Here is a 16,227-nt window from a genome sequence, read left to right on the forward strand (position 1 = left end):
ATCTTCTGACACCCTCTTCTGCTTCTGCCCTCAATTTTTCCCAGCATCAGGGTCTTTTCCAATGAGTCAGTTCTTGGGACCAGGTGTCCAAAGTACTGGAGCTTCAGCATCAGTCCTTCCAAAGAATATTCAGGACTAATTTCCTTATGATTGACCAGTTTGATCTCCTTGCAGTCCAAGGGGCTCTCAAGAGTCTTCTCCAACACCACAGTTCGAAAGCATCAATTCTTTGGCACTCAGCCTTCTATACGGTCCAACTCTCACATCCATGCATGACTACTGGAAAAACCATAACTTTGACTATAAATTCAGGTTAAATCATGCATAAGCCAGAATGACTTCCCTGGGCCTCAACATGTCTTTCATAACTTTGAGCTGGGTGGAATCAGCCAAATTCAAACCCACTCATGTTGTGTGTGTTTTCTAACCACTCTGTGTGAGCGTATCTAGAGGTGTGTGCACATGTGTCTGTGATAAACTCAATGCTCCGTTGACAATCCCAAAGAATCAAGAAGTCACATCTTAGACATGTAAAGCTGTTTCTCCAGTCCAGTACACAAGTCTCTGCCGAACTTACTGAACAAAAAGCTACACAAATACTTTTTTACTGCATTTTTTATTACACATTGAAAGTGAAAGTGTTCTCACTCAGTTGAACTGGACTCTACAGCCCACAGACTGTAGCCTACCAGGGTCCTCTGTCCATGGAATTCTCCAGTCAAGAATACTAGAGTGGGTTGCCATGCCCTCCTCCAGGGGATCTTCTCAACCCAGGGATCAAACCCAGGTCTCCTGCTTTGCAGGCAATTTCCCTGCTGTTTCTGAGCCATCAGGGAAATCCTGTCACGTTTTACATTGGCTAATTATTTCTCTATGGAGTGGACAGGTGCTTGCTCCAGGACTCTGAGGGGCACAGAAAAAGAACTCTATAGCCCTGACATGATATCATTCTTAAATGGAAGGGCAATGTGGAACTCCACAACAAGTCAGGGCATATTAGGTATTTATGGTTACTCTTAATGATGTACATTAAATAGAGAGCTGGACAGTATCAAGAAGAGGCGTGTGGTCCATGACAAGAGCATCTCCATTCTCCCAACACAAATGGCCATCAAACGCCTTGCTAGGTACCAGAACACAAAACCAATCCTCACAGTTTGCTGGCATCACACATCTGGTAGACGACCTAATGCCATCATCTGGTGAGTCCTTGAGAACTCGATTTTGTGGCACTTACTGAAGAAGAAATTGTTGATTTCCTTCAGTTTTTGCCTAAGGACTCAGTTGAATACAAGTTAGATCCAACTGTAATCTTTTTACAGGAGGTTAAATTGAGATAGAAAGGCTAGGATTTTTCTCCAAGTGGAAATGGAGATTTATTATTTACGAAATTGCCTAAATGTTGCTATTGAGGTTTTATAGACTCACAGAGTTTTGTTTTTTTCAAAACGCTAGTCCAATAATTGGATTCTGTACCAATTATCGTGTTTATCCTGGGTAAATTACCCATCTATGAGTCATTTCTATCTACATCACCCTGCCCAGGGTTAAGAGAAGCATCACAAATAAGAAAAAGCTTCTGATGGTACTCATGACGGGGGGCAAGGGGCAATTTCCAGTGACAATCTCAGAGGGAAATTCACCACTTCTGATAGCCAAATCCTTTCTGTCAATTCTAAAATGAAAATAAAGACTTTGTTAAAATGTTATATATCCTGACAAGCAAGATCAACTGGAGATGGAAATAACAGTCCTCTCTCAGTATCTGGGGTAGGGGGCAGGAGATGCTTTCAAGAACACTCCTCCCCACCCCAGAGGCCACCATCCACAGATGCGCAAGTCCTTCTCATAAACTGGCCCAGCACACTCTGCCTCTACATCCACAGGTTTGGCATCCACGGATTCAACCATTTGTGGATGCAAAATCTGACCTGCAGTTGGTTAAACCCACAGATGCAGAAACCCAGGAATGCAGACGGCTAGGTATTTATTGAAGAAAATCTGCATATAAGCGAACTCCTGATGTTCAAACTTGTGCTGTTCAAGGATCAAGTGTAAATGGTAGCTGGTCATCTCAGCAGAAAGCAAGAATATAAGGAAACATTGGTGCTGCTGGTAGTAGGTATTTACTTCCAAGTTAGTGCGGGCAGGGCGGGGTGGAATATACAATTTTGACCTATTAATGTCCTTTAAGGAATCAAATTGTCAGGTTTTCAATGACTGTACTTCACTTTCAAATTGTCATCAAGGTTTCACAACACAAAAAGAAAGGAAATGGTTGATTAAAACAATGATCTCAAAACAAAACTCCAAACTTTAGTTGTTTCAATACATAACGTCTCCAGAACCAAATTTGAAGAGAAGGCAAACAGCTCTTTGATGCCTTAAAAGGTGCTGTAAATTTGTCAGTTTACAGAAGAAGACAGATCAGAACTGTTTTGTTTCCCCCCCCAGAAAAAATCCCCCATTGGGAATAGGCTACCTTTTCCACAGACTTCGGTGCACCCTTAACACACCTTGCAGACACAAGCTGAGCCTGTTGGGTTTTGTGTCTTCCTGAAAATGTCAAAGGGACCCAGACACAAAAACAGATCTTTCTATATTTTAGTTATACACCTACTAGAGCTGGATGCCTTTTTTCTCACGGGGGAGGGTGAATTTAAGAAATTTAAAGATATATTTTTAAAATATCAGATCCAGAAAGCACAGAATTTCACGTTTGCCATTCCCAGAGATTCAAGCATTCTTAAGAATATAATGTTGCTTAATTTTCAGCTTGTCCTGGGTTTGATAGCGTTCCCCACCTCCCCTGGCCAAGTCCATGTCTATCTGGAACCTCAGAATATGAACTCATTTGGAAGTAAGGTCTATGCATATATGAGTAATTAAGATGGGTTAGACTGGGTTCTTATAAATAGAGCAGTGACTAGAAAAAACTCACTTCTCCCCCGTGTGTGTTCCTCCTCTTTTCATATCATTACCCCACTAACAACACTTCTGACACCAGATGTGTGGAGTCTTTCCCCCACACCAAGCAATTCTGAGACACCGGCTGGGTGTCCAACAATTCAGTGCTGGGCTAACTGTCAGGAGACACAGCAGACCCCGGGCTTCACAGGTGGCTCAGTGGTAAAGGACCCACCTGCCAACGCAGAAGATCCCGAGACTCGGGCTCCACCCCTGGGTCGGGAAGATCCCCTGGAGGAGGAAATGGGACCCCACTGCAGAATTCTTGCCTAGAGACTTCTTCATGGACAGAGGAGCCTGGGGGGCTACAGTCCATGGGGTCACGGAGAGTCAGACACAACTGAACATGACCGTGTAGACCCCACAGGTTGAAGGCTCAGGCCCATGGGAGGGTCCCCCACCTGGGATGCCAACCAAGTGTCACAGGTCTCCAGGTTCCTACAACGTCGGTCTGATCAGAGGTTCCCATGACCTTTGGATCCAATTTTTTGCTAGAATGGCTCTTAGGACTCAGGAAAACACTTATTTATGTTCACCAGTTTACTGTATAATAAAAGATACAACAAAGGATACAGATGAAACTTCAGATGATGAGATACACAGGCGAAGTCTGGGAGGGCCCCAGCACGGGTGCCCTGTTCCCATGGAATAGTGGTGCCTCCCCTTCCTGGTATGTGGACAAGCTCAGGCCTACGTGAGGAAGCCTCCGAAAAAAATCCCAACTCCATGGGGTTTGGACAGCTTCCAGGTTGGTGAACCAGCCTCCATCCAGGAGCCCACCCAGAGCTCCCTCAGAACAAAAGACACTCCTACCTCTCAGGAAATTCCGAGGGTTTTAGGAGCCCTGTGTCTGGGACGTGTCAAAGACCAACTAAACAAAAAATGCCCCTAGTACTTTAATGACTTAGGAAATTCCACGCGTTTTAGGAGCTCTGTGCTGGGAACCATGGGGGCAGAGACCAATGTACATACTTTCTATTCTTTCACAAGCAGGCAGATACAAAGAAACACAGGAAACAGATACACAAGGAGAAGGCGGCCATGTGATAACCGAGACAGAGACTGGCATGAGCCACCTACAAGCCAAGGAGCTCCAAGAACTGATGCAACCAGCCGAAGCCAGAGAGGGCAGAGAAGAGTTCCTTCCAGAGCCTTCAGAGGGAGCATGTCCCTGCAGACACTAACTTCAGCCTTCCAGACTCCAGAATCCCAAGAGAACACATTTCTGTTGTTTGAAGCCACCCAGTTTGTGGTGATTTGTCACAGCAGCCCCAGGAAACTGTCGAAACACGTCTTTCAGGGATGTGATTTATCCCTATTCCCATATTTTGACAAAGAAATGAAATCCTATGGTATGACCGAAACCATCTGAATCTTTTGCAGTGGGTGGCATCCTTGGTTACATATTAGAATCCCCTGGGAGCTTTTAAGGGGGTAAAAAAAAAGGGCCCCACTGCTCAAGCTGCACCCCAGACCAATTAAATCAGAAATTCTGGATGTGGGGCAGAAACATCACCACTTTTTAACCCTCCCTGGGTAAGTTCAATGTGCAGCTGAGGTCACAAGAATCACTGATCCAGGTGGTGCCACCCCTGCATGATTTTCTAACAAAACCACAGACTGCTGAGCCAATTGAGTCTTGGTTTGATTTCTGGCTCTGCCAGCTGCTAGCTGTGTCCTTAGGCAAGTCATTTAATTTACCTGGTGTTTGGGCTTTCCTGCTGGCTCAGACAGTAAAGAATCTGCCTGCAATGCAGGCGACCTGGGTTTGATTCCTGGATTGGGAAGACCCCCTGGAGGAGGGCATGGCAACCCACTCCAGTATTCTTGCCTGGAGAACCCCACGAACAGAGGAGCCCGGTGGGCTGCAGTCCATGGGTCGCAAAGAGTCGGACAGGATTGAGCAAGTAACACTTAGCCTTTCAAAGTGAAAATGGGATTGTGAAGACTCACCTTTTCAGGGGTGTAAAACGTCTGAAAATGCCAGGCTCATATTAGACACTTAATAAACACTACTTTCCTTTTATTCTTGCAACATATAGAGAGGCAATTTAGCAGGATATGTGAGAACCCAGGCTCTGGAGCAAGAATGTGGGCGACCAGATTCCAGATTCCAATTTCACCATTGACTGGTTAGAAACCCTCCGGCAGTTCTCCACACTCAGTTTCCTAATCTAAAAAATGGGGCCTCGGAGAGTCATCATGAAGTTTACGTGGGAGAGATAATAAGATAATTTGATCCAGCTAAAGCACTTAAAACAGTATCTGGCACAGTTAAGCATTCAATAAATGTTAGCTCATACCATAGACATTATCTGATAACACCCTGCACAACCCCCCTTGATAACACAAAACTCTGCGGGATAAATGTCAGCACGCTTCCTTTCCCCATCAGATCGAAGTGACATATGTGAAAGAGCTGGATTAGACCAGGTGTCAGCATACTCGAGCTCTGAGCTCAGTGGAGGTACACTTCAGGACCTGCGTGAAGTCATTTCTCCCTGATCCCCATTCCAGGATGCAACTTGTAAAACAAGGTTTGAATAAGCTGACCCCTAGGGTACCTTCTAGCACACACAAAAAAAGGGCGATTGTCTGAACACTATAATGTGATAGATGAAGTCTTGAGTGTGTTTGGCAACCAATCTGAATGCTTTTATGGCATTTAAGGTTAAGATTCATAAAAACCTGGCATTAATAGAAAAGGATCACGTTCCTTTTTTTTTATAGCAAAGGACAATCCTGAGACATTTTTCAAGACATTTCAGGCTACAGATACACAAGTCCAACACATGACAGCTGACAGACCTGGGGGAAGACTGCAGCCTCACTGCACTGCAGTTTCAAACTTCAGAATAATGGGCAAGTAGGTAAATACATAACAATAGTCCAAAACCACACACACACACACACAAGTAATGAATGACATTTCTAGGAACCTATCCTGAGGAACCACAATCAAATCTGCTTTTCTCATGCTCTGGGGACCAGCAGTGTAGACCATCTGAACCACTGAAAAGTCAGTTCAACAGGGAAATCATCAACAATGGCAAAAGTATACTATAAAGATCATATGATGTCATAATCTAAAATGTGGAATCATTCACCAATTTTTTGATGAAGAACCAAGGCCTTTCTCTCAGGCTCTGATCCCTGATGAGAATTCTGCAGCATCTTTCTTGCATAAACCACTCCTCAGTGATTCGTGCTCTTAATAAAAGTGTGGGGCAGGACTGCCCTGGTGGTCCAGCGGTTAAGAATCTGCCTGCCAGTGCAGGGGACACAGGTTCAATCCCTGATCTGAGGAATCTGGGAAGATTCCATACCCTGTGGGATGCCCGTGCCTCCACAACTAGGGAGCCTGTACCCTAGAGCCCGGGTCTGTGACTCCCAAGCTCACGCGCTGCAGCTACTGAAGCCCACGCGCCCTGGAGCTCACGCTCTGCAACGAGAGAAGCCACTGCAATGAAAAACTGAGCGCCACAACTAGGGAATGACCCCTGCTCAGCACAACTGAGGAAGCCCGTGCAGCAGTGAAGACGCAGTGCAGACAAAATAAATAAAAATACATTAAAAAAATTTTTTTAATATATTAAATTTTTTTTAATTTAAGAAATAAATTTAAAAATACAGTTTGGGGCACAAACATCAAGATATTTGGGCATCAATATGGAAATAGGTGCTTTCCTTAGTTTACAATCCTTTTTCTCAGATTGTTTACATAACCTTATTTCATTGCAATCGTATTGTTCCTCTATTTTATTGAGTCTCCCCAAAACATTCAGGTCTGTTTTTATGGTTTTTCTAGAAACAACTATCCTTTCGTTTTTAACTCATATTTCATAGGTTAGTTTTCCAATCAACTAAGTCATAGTAACAACTGGCATAAACAGGCTTGGGAATAAACACAATTAGCTCTTGGTAAACACATATCCCAAACAATGGGAGCAGGAAAAAACCAAAAGCTCTCTGTACAGTCAGCACTGGAGGTGTGAGAGTGTGAGTTGCTCCGTCGTGTAAACTCTCTGTGACCCCATGGACTGCGTGTAGCCCGTCGGGCTCCTCTGTCCTTGGGATTCTCCAGGCAAGAATACTGGAGGGGGTTGCCATTCCCTTCTCCAGGAGATCTTCTCAACGCAGGGATCAAACCTGGGCCTCCTGCACTGTAAGCAGATTCTCTACTATCCCCATCCGAGCCACCTAGAAAGCCCCTGCAGAAGGTGTAGAAAAATGTACTTGACTGCAGAAGGTGTAGAAAATGTCAACTGAATCCAGTCAGTCAAATGTCAATTAATTGGAGGGGTGGTTAAGACAATTCTTTTACAGTCAGCTATTTCATCAAAGGTTTATGTAGAAAGATGTTCAGAATAGTAACCAATATAGGCAAAAAATATGGAAACAGGAAATATATCCTTTAGACAAATATATATAATACATATGTGTATACACACACACACTGAAATGTTATATACTAAAACTATATTTTTAAACTATTTTATTACATGTAAACTGCTGATAACATTATCATAATGCTTATTCATTCAATAAAGATTTATTAAGCAATAGAAAATTCTGCAAATTTTGAAACAAAGTTAGTATTTAGTATCTTTCTTATAAAATCAAAAGTGAATCAGAATTCAGACAAATGGAATTGATGTCATCTTGAGCCCTTCATTTATTTTTACCTTGATTTATTTGGTACTTAGGCATTGCTTTTAAGAAAAAATATATGTCATACGGTTTCTCTGAAAATAAAATGCATTTAAACTCCATGAAAGGAAGAAGGATTTTTCCTCCTAGTATGACCAAGAGAGCTTCCTATAGACTCAACCCTTCTGTAGATAACCAACTGCAGATAACTAACCCTTCTGCAGATAAGCAACTCTGTATAAAAATATAAAACACAGATTTTGTTCACTGGAGGATGAAGAAAAGGCAGGCAGACTCTTAAGGAAGTTGATATTTGGAAGGAAAAAAAAATGGCAAGAGATGAAACTCCCCTTTTTATAGCTTTTAGCCTACGGGCAATTCAAAATTGTCACCACAGAAGTGGCTAAATCTTTAAAGGAAAACCTACAGCTTTTCAGGCCTGAAGAACAAAAGGACAGAGTTCGGGGCAACCAGAGTCACGGGAAAATCAGGGGGTCATTCTGAAAAGGATAGAATCAGAAGAAGGGCATCCCAAATTCTCCATGTAACACCTGAGCCAAGTATGTGAGAGGTGGATTTCAAAGCAGTAAGTGAATGACAAAAAACAGAGCTAAGATCTAAGCTATTCGAAGAGAAAGAGTTCACTGTTTGAGTCCAATTAAATTTATAGTTTGCTTTAAAAAAAAATAACATTCTTCAAAGAAATATAACAGAATCCAGATGGCATTCACAATGTCCAGGATACAATCCAAAATTATGCAACACAGAAGAGACAAGAAAATGTGACTTATCTTCAAGAGAAAAAGCAATAGATGAAGACCAATTCCAAAATGACTAAAATACTGAAATTGTAAGACAAGGATTCAAAAACAAGGACAGATATAAAAATATGCTCTCCATGCATGTAAAGACAGGAAATGTCAGCAGATAAATAGAAGCTATTTTTTAAAAAAAGTTAAAAGGAAATTCTACAGCATAAGTATACAATATACGAAATTTAAAACTCCTTGTATATGCTTAACAGCATAATGGGTGTGACACAGGAACAAGTTAGTGAACTTGAAGACAGGCCAACAGAAATAAACTAATCTGAGAAATATAAAGAGAAAACTAGAAAAAAATTAGCAGAACCTTAGGAACCTAGCATACAGTATCTATCATAAGTGTAATTGGTGGCATGAAGAGGAAAAAGACAATAGGATAAAGAACATTTGATAAACAATGGAAAGATTTTCCCAAATGTGATGAAATTTTCCAATAAGAAAATCAGGAAACCTCAAGAAGAAAACGCACTCCAGTACTTTTGCCTGGAAAATTCCATGGACGGAGGAGCCTGGTAGGCTACAGTCCATGGGGTCGCTAAGAGTCGGACACGACTGAGCGACTTCACTTTCACTTTTCACTTTCATGCACTGGAGAAGGAAATGGTAGCCCACTCCAGGGTTCTTGCCTGGAGAATCCCAGGGACAGGGGAGCCTGGTGGGCTGCCGTCTTTGGGGTTGCACAGCGTCGGACACGTCTGACGCGACTTAGCAGCAGCAGCAGCAAGAAGAAAAACTTCAAAGAAAAGCCCACCCAGACTCCCATAGTCAAAGAGTTCCAAATAAAAGATAAAGTGAAAATTTTGAAATCAACCAGAGAAAAATCAAACACTGCATACAGAAGAACAAATCAAACGACCTCTGGTTTATCATGACAGAAGACCAAAATGCACTAGAATAGCATCTTTAAAGTTCTAAATTAAAAAAAAAAAACTTTAAAACCCGTCAACTCAGAATTTTCTGTCCAGTGATAGTGAATATATCCTTTCAGAATTAAGACAAAATAAGAACACTTTCAGGTAAAAGATAACTGAGAATTCATTGACATCAAATCTGTACCAGAAAAATGCTATAGGACGCTCTTCATTCTGAAGGGAAGTAATACCACATGAAAAATTCAGATCTTCTGGGGAAAAATGGAAACTATTAGAAATGACGAATCTGTGAAATAGCTGGATAATAATAAAAAATATTTTCTTAATTTATTTAAAAATATAACTAAGTGAAAATTATAGTCATTGTATGCATGGCTTTATAATATAGACATAATTTAATAACTATAGCACAAAAGGAAAATAGACGTAAATAAATATACGCAGTTTCAAAGTTTTTACATTTTACATAGTGAGCTACAATATTAACACTGAATAGACTGTGATAAATGGAAGATGTATATTGCAGTGTGTAGAGAAATCACTAAAAGATTCTAAGAAGAACAAAAAAAATACGGAATAAATAGAAAGTCAATCATAAAATGGTAGACCTAAATCCAATTATATAAAAAATACATTAACTGTTAATTGACTAAATACTCTGACTGAAAGGCAGAGATCATAAGATTGGATTAAAAAACAAAAAAAGCATCAGGATCTAACTATATGTTACAAAAGAAGCATGTTTTAAATATAAAGATATAAATAGGTTGAAAGTTAGCATAAATATTTATATCATGAGAAGACCCGAGTGAATATATTAACATTAAGATAATAAGATTTCAAGAGTGGAATACTGATTGAGATAAGAAGGGATATTTCATAATGATTACAAGCATAAACCCATCACAACAAGTAACAACCCATAACTGCATGTAATAGCAAATCTTCAAGTATGTAAAGCAAACACTGACAGAGGCAAACAGATAATTCTACAGTCATAGTTAGTGATTCTAACTCTCCTTCACTCAATTATTAATAGAACAACTAAACAAACAAGCAAGCAAAATCAGTAAATCTATAAATGATCTGAACAATACTATCAACCAACTTTACCTAATATCTACAGAATACCATATCCAATACCTTGAGAATATTCTTTCTATTCAGATGTACATTAAATATTAATCAAAAGATAAAACAGACTCACTTGAATCATACAAGGTATAATCTTTGACCACAACAAAATTAGAAATCAGTTATAATAAAATATTTAGAAAATCCCAAATATTTCAAAATTAAACAACACAATTCTAAAAAATCCATGGGTTAAGGAATAAATCACAAGAGAAATCAGAAAGTATTTGAACTGAATTATATTCGAACTACATATCAAAATTTGTGGGACTGTCCTAGAGTAGACCTTAGAAGGAAATTAATAGCTTTACATGCTTACAATATTTGATAGGAAGAGAGATCTAAAATAAAAGATCCAAGGTTTCAACTTAAGAAATTAGGAAAAAAGGAGCAAAGGAAACCCAAAGTAAGTAGACAGAAGAGAATAGTAAATGTAAGGGCATAAATCAGTGCAATATAAAACAGAAAAAGTACAGAGCAATCAATGTAACCAAAAACTTGTTCTCTGAAAGCTAAATGTTACTGATACGTGTCTAGATATTCTGATCAAGAAAATAAAGAAAGAAGGCACAAATTAACCTCAAGAGCAAGACAAGGCACATCACTACAGATCCTACAGATATTACAGAGATAATGCCAACTTCAACAAATTTGACAATTTAAATGAAATGGACAAATCCTTTGTAACAGAATATCCTGTCACATATTCATAAAAGACATTTTTTTCTTTATGACGTACATACCCACAAAGAAAACTGCTGACCCAGACACCTTCACTAGTTAATTATGTCAGCATTTAAGGAAGTAATAGCATCAATCACTTACAAACTTTCTTAAAATAGAGGAGGAAACACTTTCTAGTTTGTTGTATGAGACCACTGAAATCCTAAAATCACAGTGTGACAGAGACATTACAGAATATAATTATGGATCAATACCACTTAAATTGTAATGTTTAGAGAAATCACTAAAAAATTCAGAGAAACAAAAAAATATGCAGCAATTAGAAAACCAGTCATAAAATGGTAGGTAGAAAAAGAGATACAAAAATTCTTAATAATAAACAGAATACAGAAAAATATTAAAAAGGATAGTGTATCATGACCAATAAGGGGTTATCCTAGAAATTTAAGTTTGAATTAACATTCAAAAAAACAAGCAAGGTAATTCACAGTATTAACAGACTAAAGGAGATAAGCCATGTGATCATTTTAATACACGCATAAAAAGCATTCAGAGCTCCCCAGGTGGCACTAGCAGTAAAGATGAGGCAGGAGATAAAAGATACTCAGGTTTGATCCCGAGGTCAGGAAGATCCCCTGAAGGAGGGCACGGAAACCCACTCCAGTACTTTTGCCTGGAGAATCCCACTGACAGAGGAGCCTGGTGGGGTACAGTCCACAGGGTCACAGAGAGTCAGACATGAGTGAAGTGACTTCACATGCACACACGCAAAAAGCATTTAACAAAACTCTAATTCATTCATGATAAAAACAAGACATCAGACATATAAAAAATAACATCAGATATATAACTAACACAATACTTAATGATGAAAGACTGAAAATGTCCCCACTAAGGCTGAGAACAAGGGGAGAGTGGACATTCTTATGCAACACTTCACAGGGGGTTCCAGCCAGTGCAAGAAACCAATAAAAATAAACAAAATATAATAAACAGATGCTATCTAGGTTGGAAAGGAAGAAGTGAAAATGTCTTATTTTCAGATGTCATAATTGTTTACACAGAAAATCCAAAGGAATCAACAAAACAACTACAAAAACTAATTAGTGAATTTAGCAAGGTCAAAGGATAGAAGGTAAGCTTACAAAAGTCTATTGCAGCAAACAGCAGAAAAAAATTTTTAAATCATTTCACTTACATAATTGAAAAAGCATGATTAGTTGTGTCTGACTCTTTGCGACCCCATGAACAATAGCCCACCAGGCTCCTCTGTCCATGGAATTCTCCAGGCAAGAATACTGGAGTGGGTAGCCCTGTCCATCTCCAGGGGATCTTCTTGACCCAGGGATCAAACTTGGGACTCCTTCATTGCAGGCAGATTCTTTTCTGTCTGAGCCACCAGGGAAGCCCTATGAAATATTTAGGCATAAATTTAACAAAACACATGTAAGACCAGTACACAGAAAACCATAAAACATTTTGGAAGAAACTGAAGAAGGCATACATGAATGGAGAGATATATACCATGATAATGGATCAAAAGACTATCCACTATTAAGATGTCAATTCTGGCGAAAGTGATCCATGGATTCAAAGTCATCTCAATGATAATGCCAGTTTCTTTACTTGGTAGAAACTGAGAAAGTGAAAGTGAAGTCACTCAGTCATGTCCAACTCTTTGGGACCCCATGGGCTGTAGACTGCCAGGCTCCTCCGTCCATGGGATTTTCCAGGCAAGGATACCAGAGTGGTTTACCATTTCCTTCTCCAGGGGATCTTCCTGACCCAGGAATCAAACCCAGGTCTCCCACACTGCAGGCAGACTCAACCATCTGAGCCACCAGGGAAGCTAGAAACTGAGAAGTGTATTCTAAAGTGTATTTGGAAACACTGAGGATGTTCAACTGCACTGTACGTTATGGTGGTCACTAACCATATGTGGCTACTTAAATTTATATTAATTAAAACCAAATAAAATTTAAAATTGTGTTCTTCAGTTGCTCAAACACATCTCAAGGGCTGAATGCTCACATGTGATTCATGGTTACTTTTCTTAAACAGTGCAGGTATATATTTAAATCACTGCATAAAGTTCTGTTGGACAGCACTGAATATCCAAAACAAACTTGAAATTACCTTTAAAAAATTAGAGGACTTTTATTGGTGATGGACAGGGAAGCCTGGCATGCTGCAGTCCATGGGGTCACAAAGAGTTGAACACTACTGAGCAACTGAACTGAACTGAATTATATTATCTGACTTCAAAACTTACTATAAACTTCTTGTTGCTCAAGCTTCCCTGATAGCTCAGCTGGTAAAGAATCCCCCTGCAACACAGGAGACCCCGGTTCCATCCCTCGGTCAGGAAGATCCCCTGGAGACGGAATAGGCTACCCACTTCAGTATTCTTGGGCTTCCTTGGTGGCTCAGCTGGTAAAGAATCTGCTTGAAATGCAGGAGACCTGGGTTCAGTCCCTGGGTTGGGAAGATCCCCTGAAGAAGGGACAGCTACCTACTCCAATATTTGTTTTTCAGTTGCTAAGTCATGTCTGAATTTTTGCAACCTCAAAAACTGCAGTATGCCAGACTTCCCTGTCCCTCGCTATCTCCCAAAGTGTGCTCAGACTCATGTCCATTGGGTTGTAATGCCATCCAATCATCTCATTCTCTGTTGCCCCCTTCCCTGCCTCAGTCTTTCCCAGCATTAGGGTCTTTTACAATGAGTTGGGTTTTCGCATTAGGTGGCCAAAGTATTAGAGCTTCAACTTCAACATCACTCCTTCCAATGAATATTCAGTGTTGACTTCCTTTAGGACTGACTGGTTTGATCATCTTTCTGTCCCAAGGGCTCTCAAGAGTCTTCTCCAACACCATGGTTCAAAAGCATCAATTCTTTGGCACTCAGCCTTCATGTCCAAGCCTCACATCCATACATGATTACTGGAAACACCATAGCTTTGATTATATGGACCTTTGTCGGCAAAGTGATGTCTCTGCTTTTGAATATGCTGTCGAGGTTGGTCATAGCTTTTCTTCCAAGCAGCAAGCATCTTTTAATTTCATGGCTTCAGTTATCACCCTCAGCAATTTTGGAGCCCTAAAAATGAAATCTGTCACTGTTTCCACTTTTTCCCCTCCGTTTGCCATGATGATGGGACCGGATGCCATAATCTTAGTTTTTTGAAAGCTGAGGGTTTTTTGTTTGTTTGTTTGTTTTTAATTTATTTTAATTGGAGGCTAATTACTTTACAATATTGTGGTGGTTTTTGCCATACATTCACATAAATCACTCATGGGTATACATGTTTTCAATCTCCTTTTTACCATCATCAAGAGGCTCTTTAGTTCCTCTTCACTTTCTGCCATCACAGTGGTATCATCTGCATAACTGCTGCTGCTAAGTCACTTCAGTCGTGTCTGACTCTGTGCAACCCCATAGACGGCAGCCCACCAGGCTCCCCCGTCCCTGGGATTCTCCAGGCAAGAACACCGGAGTGGGTTGCCATTTCCTTCTCCAGTGCATGAAAGTGAAAAGTGAAGGTGAAGTCGCTCAGTCGTGTCTGACTCTTAGCGACCCCATGGACTGCAGCCCACCAGGCTCCTCCATCCACGGGATTTTCCAGGCAAGAGTACTGGAGTGGGGTGCCATTGCCTTCTCCCTGCATAACTGAGGTTGTTGATATTTCTCCCAGAAATCTTGATTCCAGCTTGCGTTTCTTCTGGTCCAGCATTTCCCATGATGTACTCTGCATATAAGTTAAATAAGCCGGGTGACAATATATAGTTTTGACTATAGTAATCCAGAAATTGTGGTATTTGCATAGAAAAACACTGGAGAATATGCTCTTGGCTTAAGGATACGCAAAGATTTTTGTAAAAAAAAAACAAGTCACATAATGCAATAACCATAAAAAATGAAAATTGTGTGTCTATTCATCAAAAGATTTCAATAACCAAGCTACCACATGAGAGACAACACCTGCAAAACAAACATCATACACAGGACTATATCCAGGGTACGTAAAGAATACCTATGACTCAGCATTGCCGGCAGAAATATCAACAACCTCAGATATGCACTTGGATACCACTTAGAGTGGTGTTGGAGAAAGTAAAGAGCCTCTCGACAAGGGTAAAAGAGGAGAGTGAAAAACCTGGCTTAAAACTCAACGTTCAAAAGACTAAGATCATGGCATCTGGTCCCATTACTTCATGGCAAACATAAGAGGAAAAAGTGGAAACAGTGACAAGTTTTATTTTCTTGGGCTCCCAAATCACTGCGGGTAGTGACTGTAGCCATGAAATGAAAAGACGCTTGCTCCTTGGAAGAAAAGCTGACAAAACTAGACAGTACATTCAAAAGTAGAGACATCACTTTGCCATATCACTTTGGTCCACATAGTAAAAACTGTGGTGTTTCCAGCAATCAGGTTATGAATGTGAGAGCTGGCCCATAAAGAAGGCTGGGTGCCAAAAAAAAATTGATGTTTTTGAACTGTGCTGCTGGAGAAGACTGAGAGTGCCTTGGACAGCAAGGAGATCAAACCAGTCAATGCAAAAGGATATAAAACTCTGAGTATTCATCGGAAGGACTGATGCTGAAGCTGAAGCTCCGATACTCTGGCCACCTGATGCGAAGAGACGACTCACTGGAAAAGACCCTGATGCTGGGAAAGACTGAAAGCAAAAGGAGAAGGGGGCACAGAGGACGAGATGGTCAGACAGCATCACTGACTCAGTGGATAGGAATTTGAGCAAACTCTAGGAGATAGTGAAGGACAGTGGAGCCTGGCGTGCTGCAGTCCATGAGGTCACAAAGAGTTGGACATGACGTAGCGACTGAACAACAACAATAACCCAGCAAATATAATAAAAACACAAACAACTCCTTTCCTCAAAAAGGGGGCAGGGGGGGGAAATTATTTAAAAAGAGACCTTTCAAAAGAAGATTTGATGCATAAAAAGCACAAGAAAAAATATGCAACATTATTAGAAACCAGGAAAACATATGTTAAAACCACAGTGATAAACCACTACACATCTCTTAGAATAGTGAAAATTAAAAAGAATGAAAACACCAAATGCTGATGAGGATG

The sequence above is a fragment of the Muntiacus reevesi genome, chromosome 15 (assembly GCF_963930625.1).
Source record: "Muntiacus reevesi chromosome 15, mMunRee1.1, whole genome shotgun sequence".
Lineage (NCBI taxonomy): Eukaryota > Metazoa > Chordata > Mammalia > Artiodactyla > Cervidae > Muntiacus > Muntiacus reevesi.